Below are 13,231 nucleotides of genomic sequence, written 5' to 3' on the forward strand. Positions count from 1 at the left end.
CCAAACATTTCACTTGCTTTGCTGTCTGCATTGATACCCTTGTCCCCTTGACTAGCTTAGGAAAGTTAAGAAGAATAAACCATGATAGTTCAAGCTCAGCATGGCTATCCCATTCTGTTAGAAATTGGATGGGAGAGGGAAAGATGAAGAAACTCATTACTTTTTCTTTATAAAGCTTCTAGATTTGTTCTCACATTCTAAGTATTTATTACTTTCATTTAATAATTGTATATATTTTTCTCTTTGGAGATGGAACAAGGATTCTTCTAAGATAGAGTTGAGAACTGTACCAAGTATCTCTAGACTGGACAGGCTTATAAAATGTTTCTCTATTAACAACTTAACTCACCTGAATGACAGTTCTGCTTCACTGCTTTGGGTATTGAGAGTTGCCTTAGTGGCATCACTGGTGGCTCCAGGTGGACTCTTGGTATATTTCCCACTTCATATGCATAAGCTAGCTCTATTGGCATCCTAGGGCCAGAAAGTATGCTAATACCCCAATCCCTGGAAGAACCAAGTGAGATGAAATTTAGCAAGCACACAGCTGCACTTAATGAGAGTATGCCAAGGTTCCTGTTGAAACTTGAAAATTTTATTGAAGACAAATCTAGAAGCTTTATAAAGAAAAAAGTATTTATTTTATAAATGCTTATAAAATTTGCTATTTTTGTGACAAAAGATAATCAGTTTTGTTGCTGGTTTTCTCCCTGTTTTCTTCTTCTAGACTGAGCATGTTCCATTCATCTTAGTCATCATATATTTGGAATACAATATTACTGTATTATGAAACAGTATCTATAATCAAAGCTGATTTTAAATAACACCTGGATTCATTGGGAAGATGGTCAGAATTCTACATCCAACTGTAGTCATCTTTTTTTATAGATATACCTATATTCTCAGTATCTCTCTAACCCTCCCTCTCTCTCTCTTCCTTTCCCTCTACCCCCTCTGTCTCTTCTTTTCTATCCCCCTTGCCCACCCTCTGCCATTACCCCTCACTCTTGTTTTCTTCTATTGAGTCAGACAAATAAACTCACCAAAACACATTTCCTTTTATATTGTATCTGACCTGAGGCCTCAGAGAAAAGACTCAAAATGAAAATAGAAATCAAATCAGATCCATAAACAGATGCCAGAGGGTATGATAAAATAAACGACAAAAAGACTGATGCAAGCATCTCATTTTCTTCACAAAATGACTTTCAGTTTGAACAATGGTTTGCTTTTGAGGTCTTTGTCCTCTAGTGACAATGAGGAGGAAAATTGTTTCAAGTGATAAACTATGCTGGGAGCTAGAGAGAAGCAGATGGGCCCTGACCATGTTGCTGTGGTTGGTCACAGACCTCAGCACCTTGGCCTAAGTGAGTTGTGCCAATTTCACACAGGTCTGTGTCCAAAAGAGTGCTGGTGAGAAATCAGGTTTCTCTGACTTTGCTTCTGAGAACCCATCCTAACCAGCACACCTGTCAGCACTCCTACAAGCAGAAGTTACTTGATGTCTCATTTAAGAGTGAGGGCTGAGCTCCAACTTGCTGCGGAGGAGGGAGATAAGAACAGTGTAAACAGGCAGTCCTGAGGTGAGCCACAGCTGTCTGCCACCCCTGAGGAGCAAAATGAACTTGGTAAGGCTTCCTGTTGTTTGATGTCTTATAAAAAACACATGTCATATGAAATAGCATGAGAGTATGTTTACTTCCAAATGTGCCTGGTAAGAGGAAAGCACGTTACTTTATCACTTCCAATTATAGTCATGGAAGCTCATCCCAATAATGCAATTGATGACCAGAGAAGGTAGACAGAATCTATCCATGTCATTGGAAACGAGAGAGAGAAAGAGAGAAACAGCCCATGATTTACAAGGAACACAAATTTCCCCAGTATTAACCTTGCATGTTATGCTTGTACTATAGCCTTTCATGTAGAGTGTGAAGGGATTTCAATAGGTCAAACAGCAATAAATATATTCTTCTAAGATTCTACATGTACTCCATCCCACCACTAACTTCTGCTAGTCCCACCCACCATTCAAAGGCTGAAGAGCACAAGACCACATGTATGATTTTCAGTTCTTACATTTCTTCATTATGAAAAAATAAATCCCCTAGACTTGGTCTGTCAGAGTGGCTCAATGATTATAAAGAATATAACTGATTACGGGCACTGGAGAAGTTAGGTAACTAGATAAGTGGGCATGGGATGGCCACCTTGGATGGTGTCAGGTAACTGTACTACATACAAGCTGTTTTAGCTCAAGGAGTGCTGAGTATAGACAATGGGGTTTAATAAATTTGTCATCATTTCATGGCTGATCTGGCTTTGGAAAATACAAAGAACACTGGCCTCTGAGCTTATAGAGTTCATCAGTTTTGCTGAGGGTGACAGAAAAAGTCAGTAACTGTTAGATAAATGATTGACAGCTGATTTAAAAATTTAACCTGAAGAGTTTCTAGAAAAACATTTTTATGCAGAAATGGAGATGAGGGTGGGTGACTCTAAATGGTGGTCCTCTCTTAATTAGTAAACCTTAATTAACTTTGAATGTGGACGATAGGTGATGTTTAATAAATGCTGGGGAAATCCTCAATGTATTCAGCATATGTAACTGTTACTCCTTTCACAAACAGCAGGTGTTGGTCCCTCAGGACACTGTATAAGAGAGGCACTTGCATGCTCACACCATTATTTAATCATATTAGTCACATTAGCACAAAGTGGGCTGACTCAGGCAACTGTTAACAGTTTCTGATAAAATGTAAATGATTGTTTATAATTAAAAGTACAATTAATTATGTTCTTTTAAAATTTATAGATCAACTGCTTGAAAAAGCTACATATAGTTGCCTGTAACTAAATAGTGGCAGAGATTTTATCTCAGCACTTACTAACATAATGTCATTGCTGGTTTTGATCCCTCTGTGTCCTTTGTCACTTGTTTCATTGTATAAACAGAGGGCTGCCAATGAACAGGTCTGTGGCCTTCACGGGAGCAAGTGGTTTCATTCATGTGTTTGGTCTTATCCATATGAATTTGTACTGTCATGCTCCATGTTGCATTTTATGTTCTCTCATAGTGAAACATAAAGTGAGTATGAATTCATATGGTGATGTAGAAAAACTGACCTTTGGGTGCTCAACAGGTATTTAGTCATGGGTTCAACAGCTTCCCCCAGAGAAAGGAAAATGGGCAGCCAGTCTCTCCGTGCTTTCAGAGTCTGTGCTCTGGCCTAAAATCAAATCAGATCTACAGAAAACCAAATACCTGCAAGATGCTCTGCAAACTGCCTTTACTGAGTTTCTTTTGACATGATGACATCAGACTATATTTAGGATTTTTCTATGAAATTGCTCTGTGAAAACTTCTGCTACATCTATTATAGGTGTGCCAGTGTGGACACCATCACCTTCCACAGTGTCCTGTTTACAACAATCCTGGGAGTGGTTTCCATCTGGTCTTAGTACCAAGAATGGTTGTGCTTCTCTTGGGCAATGGTCTGTTTGTGCTTTTATCTCACAAATAGTGGGCAATGAGTAACTGGCCATATTTTCCGGCAGATATAAATGTGTTTTCTTCCGTGCTTTCTGAAAATGTATTCTCAAGTGTCCTGAAGCTATCTAAAACTGTCCCCCATTTTGTGTTTTTATTTCATGATAACCTTTTGAAAAATTACCTAAGGGCTTGTTAAGAAAGGGATAAGCAAACTTTTTCTATAAAAGGGTCACATGGTAAATATTTTAGACTTTGTGGGCCACATGTGTCTCTTTCTCCCCCAACACTTAAGATCGTAAAAACCATTCCTAAAGAAATAGTAGACTGGATTTGAGTCACAGACTGTTATTTGCCAACACCTTTTGTAGGATTACCAGATGACCTTGTATTTCTAAAACCTGCCATGTGATTACTGGGTCTTCACGCTTGTTTTAGTGCTAATGTGTGGGTTGATACCAAATAACACTGTTTGCCCTGACATGCACTAATGAGAAAATAAAGACTAACATTACCTGTAAATGACACGTTTGGTCTCAGTGAAGCCCCAGCTTTATAAATTCAGTTCAACAAATGGAGGTTTCAGAGTCATTCCAAATATGGTGAGAGAATTAACTGAGTCCACAGCCCCAGTGGTGGCAGAACCATGCCATTCCACGTTCCATATGCAGTGCAATTCTTTTCCATATTCATTCACATTGTGAATTAAATCTGTTTCATATTCACATTGTTAGGGGCAATTTTGTTTCAGTAAAATAGCAGCATTAACATATTAGGTGAATGTAGTTAGTTTGATATCAGTTGTCTGTGATGTGATTTGTTCTTGTACCTATGTAAGAACATTTCAGATTCCCAATTCTTGGTTCTGTGCATAATTTAATTAGTTAACTAATTATTATACATGAAGCTCTTAGAAGATAGCATGCTTTGATCACCCTATACCTTGTTCATTTATACATATTTAAGTAAGGAATGATAAAAATAATTTTAAAACATTAAGAAAGTAATCAAGAGAAGATTATACTAGGAAAGATTCCTATATATTTTTCAAAGTTCAGAAAAATAAGAATAGCTATTAAAATATGCATTTTTAAGGGAACTAGAAATGTGCCTCAGAGGTAGAGCACTTGCCTAGCATGTATTAGGCCCTCAGTACAATCCCTAGTGAAAGTGAGAGAGAGAAAGAGACAGAGACAGAGATAGAGAGACAGAGAGAGAGAGAGAGAGATGCATTTTATCCTTCTGCTTTGGTTTTTACTGTAAGAATTTTTTTTGGAACAATTTTTAACCTCTAATACCTCTTCTCCTCCCTGCACACACATTCATGTACCCCATGACAAATGTATTTTAAATTTAAACTTCTTTTTAGGAGTGAAAGTAAAACATGGCGTGGTCACAGATTAAAAGGGCAGATGTTATATGTGATGGAGCCACAAATCAAAGCACAACTTCCGGAGTTTCTGATTTACAGATTTGGAATGGGCCTAAGAATTTGCTTGTCTAAGTTCCAGGGCATGTGGCTGCTTCTGACCCAGCATCCATACTTTGAGAATTGTTCATTTGAAATAGTGATAGTAAAGAAAAAAAAAATGTACTCAGTGTCGCAAAGATGAAATATGAGTTGATGAGGGGAGAAGAAGGATTTGGGGCTGAGTCCAAGGTCTGACTCTGTACTATGCAATCACTAAGGTGGAGAAGGTAAGAGGAGGAACATCTGCCAAAGACCAGAGAAAAATTTGTGTTGAGGGACTGTGTTGCCTGGAGTGATGATGCTACATGAACACGCAGTTACTAAGAAGGTAGGTAGTAGTGTTTGTGGGTAAAAAGTGATGTCTAGACTGATAACATTTCAGAAGTCACCATAATAAGAGGTAGAAATCACAGGGCATATGAGAGAGAAAATGTGAAAAATAAGTGAAGGCCCAGAATAGAACTAAAGGTAACACTAACAGAGACACTTTGAGTGAAGTAATTTGATGAATTCTTTAAAACTGTATCCATAAAGGAAAGTAAAGGGCCTCCTTTCTCTGCGTAGGGAGCTGTAGAATCTCATAGGCCTACAAAATGGCTAGTTATTTACTCAAGTGTTGCACAGCACATATAAATAATTTTCCCCTGGAGGAAAGAAATAAAAGAGAAATTAGCTAAAATAACTGAGTAAAGTCATTGCCATGCCTCAAGAACTCGTCACTTAAAAAAATTGTCATTAATATTTTGAAAATTATGATAAGGAAAAATTGAGACAGAAATATAGATCAATAAAATACTCATATTTACATGATGCAATAATGTGCAACTTCAAAACAAATGAACTAGATCTATATGTGGATACATGCATGATCAAATATGCCTACTGAAAAATCACAAACTTCAGAATATCTGTCTACATTATTTATGACAAAATTCATACAAAACTCACAAAACCAAACATATATTTTGTAGATTCTTTGCCACACAGTTTTCTGCCTTCTCATTATTTTACTTTGAAAGGTACTGGAAGCTAGAAGTTTGGCTTGGCACAGGTTCTTTCCTGGAGCCCTAGGCAGGAGCATCTGCAAAGCCTTGCAGATGCCTTGGTTTTGAATTTCTGATCTACAGAACTGTGGGAGACAATAAATTTATGTTATTGTAGCCCACATGCTTTGTGGTACTATAACCAAGACATGCATGGAACAATTTATTCTTATGGCTATATGATATTTTATTCAATAAACATTCCACAATGTTTAGTCATCTTCCTGTCAATGAACATGTGAGTTTTTCCCAGTATTTTTCTCCAAAGATGTGTGCACCAATGGGAACCTTTTCTACAGGTTTCCAAGTACACAAAAGTGAGACTAATTCTAGCAAAATTTCCAAAGCAAAAAGATATCTTGGGTCATGGAGTTTGCACATTTTACTTGATAAATGGGTTTACAAAGAGAAAGTGGCAGCATACAATCTAGAAGTAGGCTATAAATAGTCCTTTTGATCTACATTCTACCCTATACTGTTATTGCCTGCAATGTTTCATATTTTCTACAGAAATATAAAAAGTAAAATGTGATCTGGAGTGATACCTAGAAAACTCAAAATGTTGGTTACTTCTGTATGAAGGAAAGACAGGAGGAGGGGAAGTGAAGGAGGAAGGAGAGAGGCAGAAATAAAAAGAGGGAAGGAAAGAAGAAGGAAGAAAGGAGCAAGGAGGGAGGAAAGGAGGGAAGGAAGAGGAGAGAAAGGGAAAGATTTAAAAGAAAGGGAATTCTGTATTTAATGGCATATATGTGTTTAAGATTGGAAACACAAAATCAGATATTTCTGCACATGTTTTTCAGATATTTAATATCAATTCTGGATGTTTTCTTTTAAGTTCATTCAGGTTTTAGTTCATTCTGAGTAATTTGTTAACCCTAAACATTGTTTTGTTTTACCTCTTACCCATGCCCTATATGAACTGCTCCTAAAGAGCAGGTGGGAAAAATTCATTTCCCTTGAAGTGATTAGTAAAAAATAAACTAGAAAGAAGAGATGGCCTATAAAATGCTATCATACAAAATAAATAGGAAAATGCAAGAAATTCAAGTCACAAAGTAGTCTGTAAAGAAAACAAATTGCAACAAAAGAAATGAAAACTGTAATAAGATATTTTGTAATAAAATTTAAAACAAACAAATGAACAAAATATACTAAAACATACACTTAAGTAAGAAATCAGGAAAAAGATGATTGCTCAACAAAAAGCATGAAATGCAGAACAGCAGTTTCCAGGGAAAAAGTAAAAGAAACCAATGTATCACACAAAGTGAGGGAAAAGGAAAGAATACTGAAGTGTAGAGAGGATGGAAACAGCATATATGCAAATGAAATCAGCATAATGAACACAAAAAAATACTTTTTGAATAAGCAGGGAGGAAGAAAGGGGGAATGGGAATTTAATGGAGAGGTGGTCTTGTTAAGGTACACTGTACACATGTGTGGAATTACCACAATGAACCTCCCATATTATTAATGTATGATAAATCAAAATTTTAATAAAATTAAAATCAATAGGAAAGAAAACACTTTACTGCTTTTACAGTAGGGAATATAGATGAAAAAGGAAGAGTGTGGTGGAAAAGGTTAAAAAGAAATTATGCTTACAGGTATTAGAAGGACAAAATGATTTGATAAATGTATATGGGCAAAGAATACATTAAGGAATGCCCTAAAATAAAGATAGGAAATAATGGAATAGAATTACTATTTTAAAACATAATCCAATAAAATGCTCCTGGAGCAATAAATTATTTAAATCTTCATGCAATGAAGATTTCACTATACCTTAGTGAAAATTTATTCATATGATGAACTTTAAGGCATATCCTAGTAAATTTACATGATATAAGAAAAAGAAACTCTTTGGAGCAGCCAAACAAGCTCCAAAAACAACATTATTGAACCAAGGTAAAAGGTGAAATACAAATCAATTCATCTTGAAATTTATAACAAATCTGAGGAATGAAAGGTTTTAAACAATGAACAGTAGTTTAGTGAAATAACAAGCACTATTCACAATAGCTAAGCTATAGAAACAGCCAAGATGTCCACAACTGATGGATTAAGAAATCATGGTATTTATATACAATGGAATTTTATTCAGCCACAAAGAAGAATAAAATTATGTCATTTGCAGGTAAATGGATGGAGCTGAAGAACATCATCTTAAGTGAAGTTAGCCAGGTCCAGAAAGCCAAAAACTGCATGTTTTCATATGTAGAATATAGACCAAATACAAATACAAGCAATATTATGAAAAACAGGTCATGCTAAGGGGAGGTAACTAATGGGTAAGGAAGGGTAAAAGAAGGAAGTTAGGAAGGTGAATATGGTTGATGTACTTCCTATACAAGAATGAATATAGAATTTCTAAACCTGTTAAATCGTCTTGAGAAGGGGACTAAAGTAAAAAGGAGAAAAATAGAAGTGATGAACCAATTCAGATTATAATACATATGCACATGGAAATGTCACAATGAAACTTTCCGTTTAGTTATTTTATACAAACAAAAATGTCTTTTTTCAAAACTGGAGAACAGGAAGGTAAAACAAGTCATGTCTGTGGTTTGGCACCGATGGAAGGGGGGAGGATGTAAGGAAAGGGTGTCAGAGTGTGAATATGATTGAAATATTATATAGTCATATATAAAAATGGAAAAATGAGACCTGTTCAAACTGTTGCAAGAATGGGGATGGCAGGGTAAAGGAGAATGATGGAGGGGGTGAAGTCAACTATGACATATTGTAAAAACTTCGATACATGTAACAATGTATCCCTGGAACAACAATAGTAATAATAATAAAAGATTTTTTTTAAAAAAACAGGCATATGGGGATTGTCTATTACAGGGATTGGCTCATGGTCTAATCAAGAGAAATCAGAAATAGCATTTATTAGGAAAGAAGCTGGAGGAAAAATTCCTCATTAGCCAGATTTTTCATAAACTCTGTGCTAACTATAGCTGAAAGTTTCAAATAGTTTTCCATAAAGTCAGATATTGTGTTCAAACACCTTACCTCCACCCTAAATCCTGTCTAAGAGAAAAGATTGAAAAAAAGTATTAGTGAAGAATCCAATAGTCAAAGAACTTTCTCAGCATTATCAGCAAAATAGATCAATAGAAGTAGACAAACAGAAGGAGCAGGTTCATTTAGTATGAGAAGGGAATCTATGGTATTTTCAGCTCAGGTCTCTTGCCTACCATTCTGCATTCTCATGGCTCCAACAAGAGCTACATGCTTTTTACTTGACCCACCTCTACCTACTTTCCAGCAGACCCAAGCTCGGCCACAGACTCAAGACAACCGATCAGTGTCCTTCATGGGAAATTATGGAACTGGGGTCCAACATCTACTCTTTCCATTGGGGGTAAAAACAAAACTGTTTATGAAGCTCTGGAAATGTGTTAGTTATTTTTTCTACTACCTGGATGAAGCTAGTCTTCAATAACAAAGAATGGAACCAAATACTAGAGAAAGGCACAGATAAACTCATATTCCAGATAACTTTTATGTCATTTAATGTAATTGTTCCTGACACTCAAGTATAACCTTGCCCTCTGTGTAATTGCTTTATCCCAGGAACCAGTAATTTTCCTCTTTTCCTAAGCTATATTAAGGTAAAGTTTTGACGCTAGCAACCTGATGGGTACTGATTTATAATACACCCAGTGTAAGTGGAGAGAAAAGGTGGTGACAAAATGTAGCATTAAGATCAAGTAATGACAAACAGTGGGGAAAGAGCTAATAGAAAGCAGAAAGTTTATAGATGAAAAGATAACTGAAAAAACAAGGATTTTAGGTAAAAGTGTTCCCACATCCTAGATACATGGCATAATTTTATTTATTCCTTTATTTGTTTGTTTGGTGTTTTGTTTTTTGTTTTTTGCAGTACTGGGAATTGAACCAAGGGCCTTACGCATGCTAGGCAAGTGCTCTACCATTTGTGCCATGCACAGCCCCCCACCACTGTGCTTTTTTTTATATTTTGGTTTTAAGCTAGGGTCTTGATAACTTTGCTTTAGCTGGCCTGGAACTCAGTCCTCCTGCCTTTACCTCCTCGGTACCTGGGATTACAGGCGTGCACCACCAAGTCCAGTTTGGGATAATTTTAGAAAGAAGATAACAATATCGTCTGTATATTTACTGGTATCCCATTTTGCATTTTGGCATATATATATTCATCCATCTGTTTGTTGACTTAACAGACCATAGAGAAACTCATGGGATTTTCTGTGTGTGTGTGTGTGTGTGTGTGTGTGTGTGTGTGAAGAAAACATGGCCTTTAACCTTAAAATGTTCACAATGTATGTGTATGTTAAGGCACAGTGTCAGTATTAATGCTTTCATCTATTTCTTCTGAAGGCATAAAAAAGAACACTATTGTCAGATATGGTGGTTCACAACTGTAATCCCCAGCTGTTGAGGAGGTGGGAGTATGGCAGTTCTAGGTCAGCACAGGCAAAAAGTTAACAAGAATCCATCTCAATTGGCTGGATGCCAAGAGTGGCAGTGCATACCTGTGATTCCAGCTGTGCTAGAGGCAGTAGGTACAAAGACTGCAGTTTGAGGCCAGTCTCAGTCAAAAACACCAGACCTTACAAAAAAAATAACCAATACAATAAATGGTAGGGCATGGCTCAAGAGGTAGAACTGCCTAACAAGAGCAAGACCCTGAGTTCAAACCCTAGTATTACTAAAAACAAGCAAACAAAAATCCTTTAACAAGGGTCAGAAGAGTGTTACCTACAAGTTCTTTGGCTCAAATTTATTACTTAAAGGTTACATACCCATAGATAAATTACTCGATCACTCTGTACACCAGTTTCTTCATCTTTAAAATGAACAGCACTTATCTCCTTAATTTATGTGAGGAATAAAAGATAAGACACGTAAAATAACTTACGCACCCAATAGAGCACAAAGTACTCAATGAATATTAGGTCTTATTACTGTAACCAAGGCTATTCATTTTAAGCTTCTATACTGCCCCATCACTGTTATTTATTTCATATCATTTGGTCACTATTCCCAGTTTACAGATAAGCATCAGAGAGAATAAATAAATAGCACAGCTAGAAATTGACAGTATCAGATGAGCCTTCTGAATGATTCTAGAGGTTCTTCCTTTTCTCTCAAATTAATGACTTCCACACCCAAGATGCACTCCGTGCCTTGGAAGCATCAAGCACCTGCATGTAAGAAAAAACACTGGGCAACTATGTATCTTAGTGATGTATTTGCTACATATTTATGTAAATATATACATTTACTATATTATATATATACATATATATTAGATAGAATTTTAGGATATCTCTCAAGATTTGTTATCAGTTGGTGTATATCTCCTGCACAATCTCCGTGAATGTGAATTTCATAAAATTTACTCTCTGACTAGTTAATGTCATATGATGTAATTGACCATAAGATATTACATGAGGCCTGCCCTAACCATATGAGTCCTTTAAAAGTGAGTGTTTCCTCTGTCTGACTGCAGAAGAAGCAAGAAATGGTAAGAAGGAGAAGAGCTTAAATCAACATTTCTAGTTTAATGATGGAGGGAGCTAGATGACAAGGGATTTTATCATACACATGCATATGTATGTACATGTATATTTATATATACACACAGATATAGATAAATATGTATATGCCAGAGTAAGTTTTACCATGTCTCTTTAGCTAGCTGCAGATTCCATAAAATATCTGGCCTTGGACCACCAAATGTTTCCTCCTGCTCAGAAATGAAGCATTGTGTGTGCTTAGGTATGCTAATTTTCTCTCCTCTATTCCAATCAGCAAAAGCCACAGCATACCAGTGATTTCATTTCCCTTCCAGCATGGAATCTGCATAACTGATGGAGTAGACATGAGCACAGGTGGGAAGAATGTCTGACAGTAAACATTAGGCAGCTTTCTTTCTTCTTTGCCACCTATGAAAAAATATCACAATTAATTAATTAATTTAATTGGCCCATAAAACCTGGGTTTGGAAATTGCAGGCATGATAGTCATTGGTTACCTGAAAAACAATAAGGGAATTTCAATAAACCTGTAGCACAGTCAAAATAATTACACAGAAGCACTGTCATTACTGTCTTCAACTTTTAGCTACGGGCAATACCTACAGCTTTTCATAAATTATACTGTGCTTGCTAAATGAGCCACAAAACTACATACTAAATTGTTTTAAGTTTTCCTGACTTGAAGTGTCTGTGTTATCTGTATTTGACAGTGTTTGGAGAGAGGAAATAACATTATGTTCCAGTATAATAGTAACATAATCTTCAGGGCACAAAATTGCCTCATCAGTTACAAACTCCTGATAAAGCTTAGAGCCTAGAACATAGTAAGCATTTAGTGAATGCTTTCAGAAATTAAGAGATGAATGAATGAATCAATTAGTAAATATGAAAGAATAAAAGATCTTTGGTCAGATGCAAACAGAGTATTCTGTTGTTCACTAATTTAGGTGCTGAAACAATTCCCATTTGCTAGCTGACATTTGAGGAGTCAAGTCAAGCACCATATGGCAGGATTCTCTGCTGAGGGAGTTCCAAAATCACATTCCAGATGTTGGCCAGGCTGAGTTCTTTTCTGGATGCAATTTGGGAACAACCAATTACAAGATCATTTATTTTGTCAGTTCCTTAAGGCTTTATTACTGAGTTTCTCATTTCCTTTTGAACTTGTAGCCAGGGGCTGCTCCCCCTCTGGAAGATGGCATACTTCCTTTGCAATCTAGATTCCTCCATCATTGAACTAGCAGAGGTAATTCAACTTCTTCTCCTCCCAACCATTTATTTCTTGCTTTTTCTTCTGCAATCAGACAAAGGAAACTCTATTTTTAAAACTCTCATATGCTTAGCTTAGCCTATTCATATATATTAAGGTCAACTGTATCATATGACATTACCTAATCAGAGAGTAAGGTTTGTGAAATTCACATTCTCAGAGATTGTGCAGGGGATATATACCAAGTGGGGTCAATTCTAGAATTCTTCCTGTCATATTATGGAAGACTCTCTTACAGTAGACTCCATGTTATACATAGGCTTCCCTTTCTGAAGTCACAATTTTATTTTCATGGGCATGCTTGATTAGTATGTTGGACAAACCTAGGTTCAAAACCAATAGATCATTTTGTCTTCCCTTTGCAGTTTTTGAAATATATTTTCTGACATTGCATCTATGTATTCTGAAATAGCCTCGCTAGCAGATAGA

The 13,231-nt window shown here is 36.3% G+C and overlaps 1 protein-coding gene across 5 annotated transcripts in view; it reads left to right on the plus strand.

Annotated features, from left to right (window-relative positions):
* Kcnip4 (potassium voltage-gated channel interacting protein 4) overlaps positions 1-13,231 on the plus strand; it is a 1,065,442-nt gene that overhangs the window by 991,652 nt on the left and 60,559 nt on the right. The window lies entirely within an intron of this gene.

Source organism: Castor canadensis, chromosome 9 (assembly GCF_047511655.1).
Source record: "Castor canadensis chromosome 9, mCasCan1.hap1v2, whole genome shotgun sequence".
Lineage (NCBI taxonomy): Eukaryota > Metazoa > Chordata > Mammalia > Rodentia > Castoridae > Castor > Castor canadensis.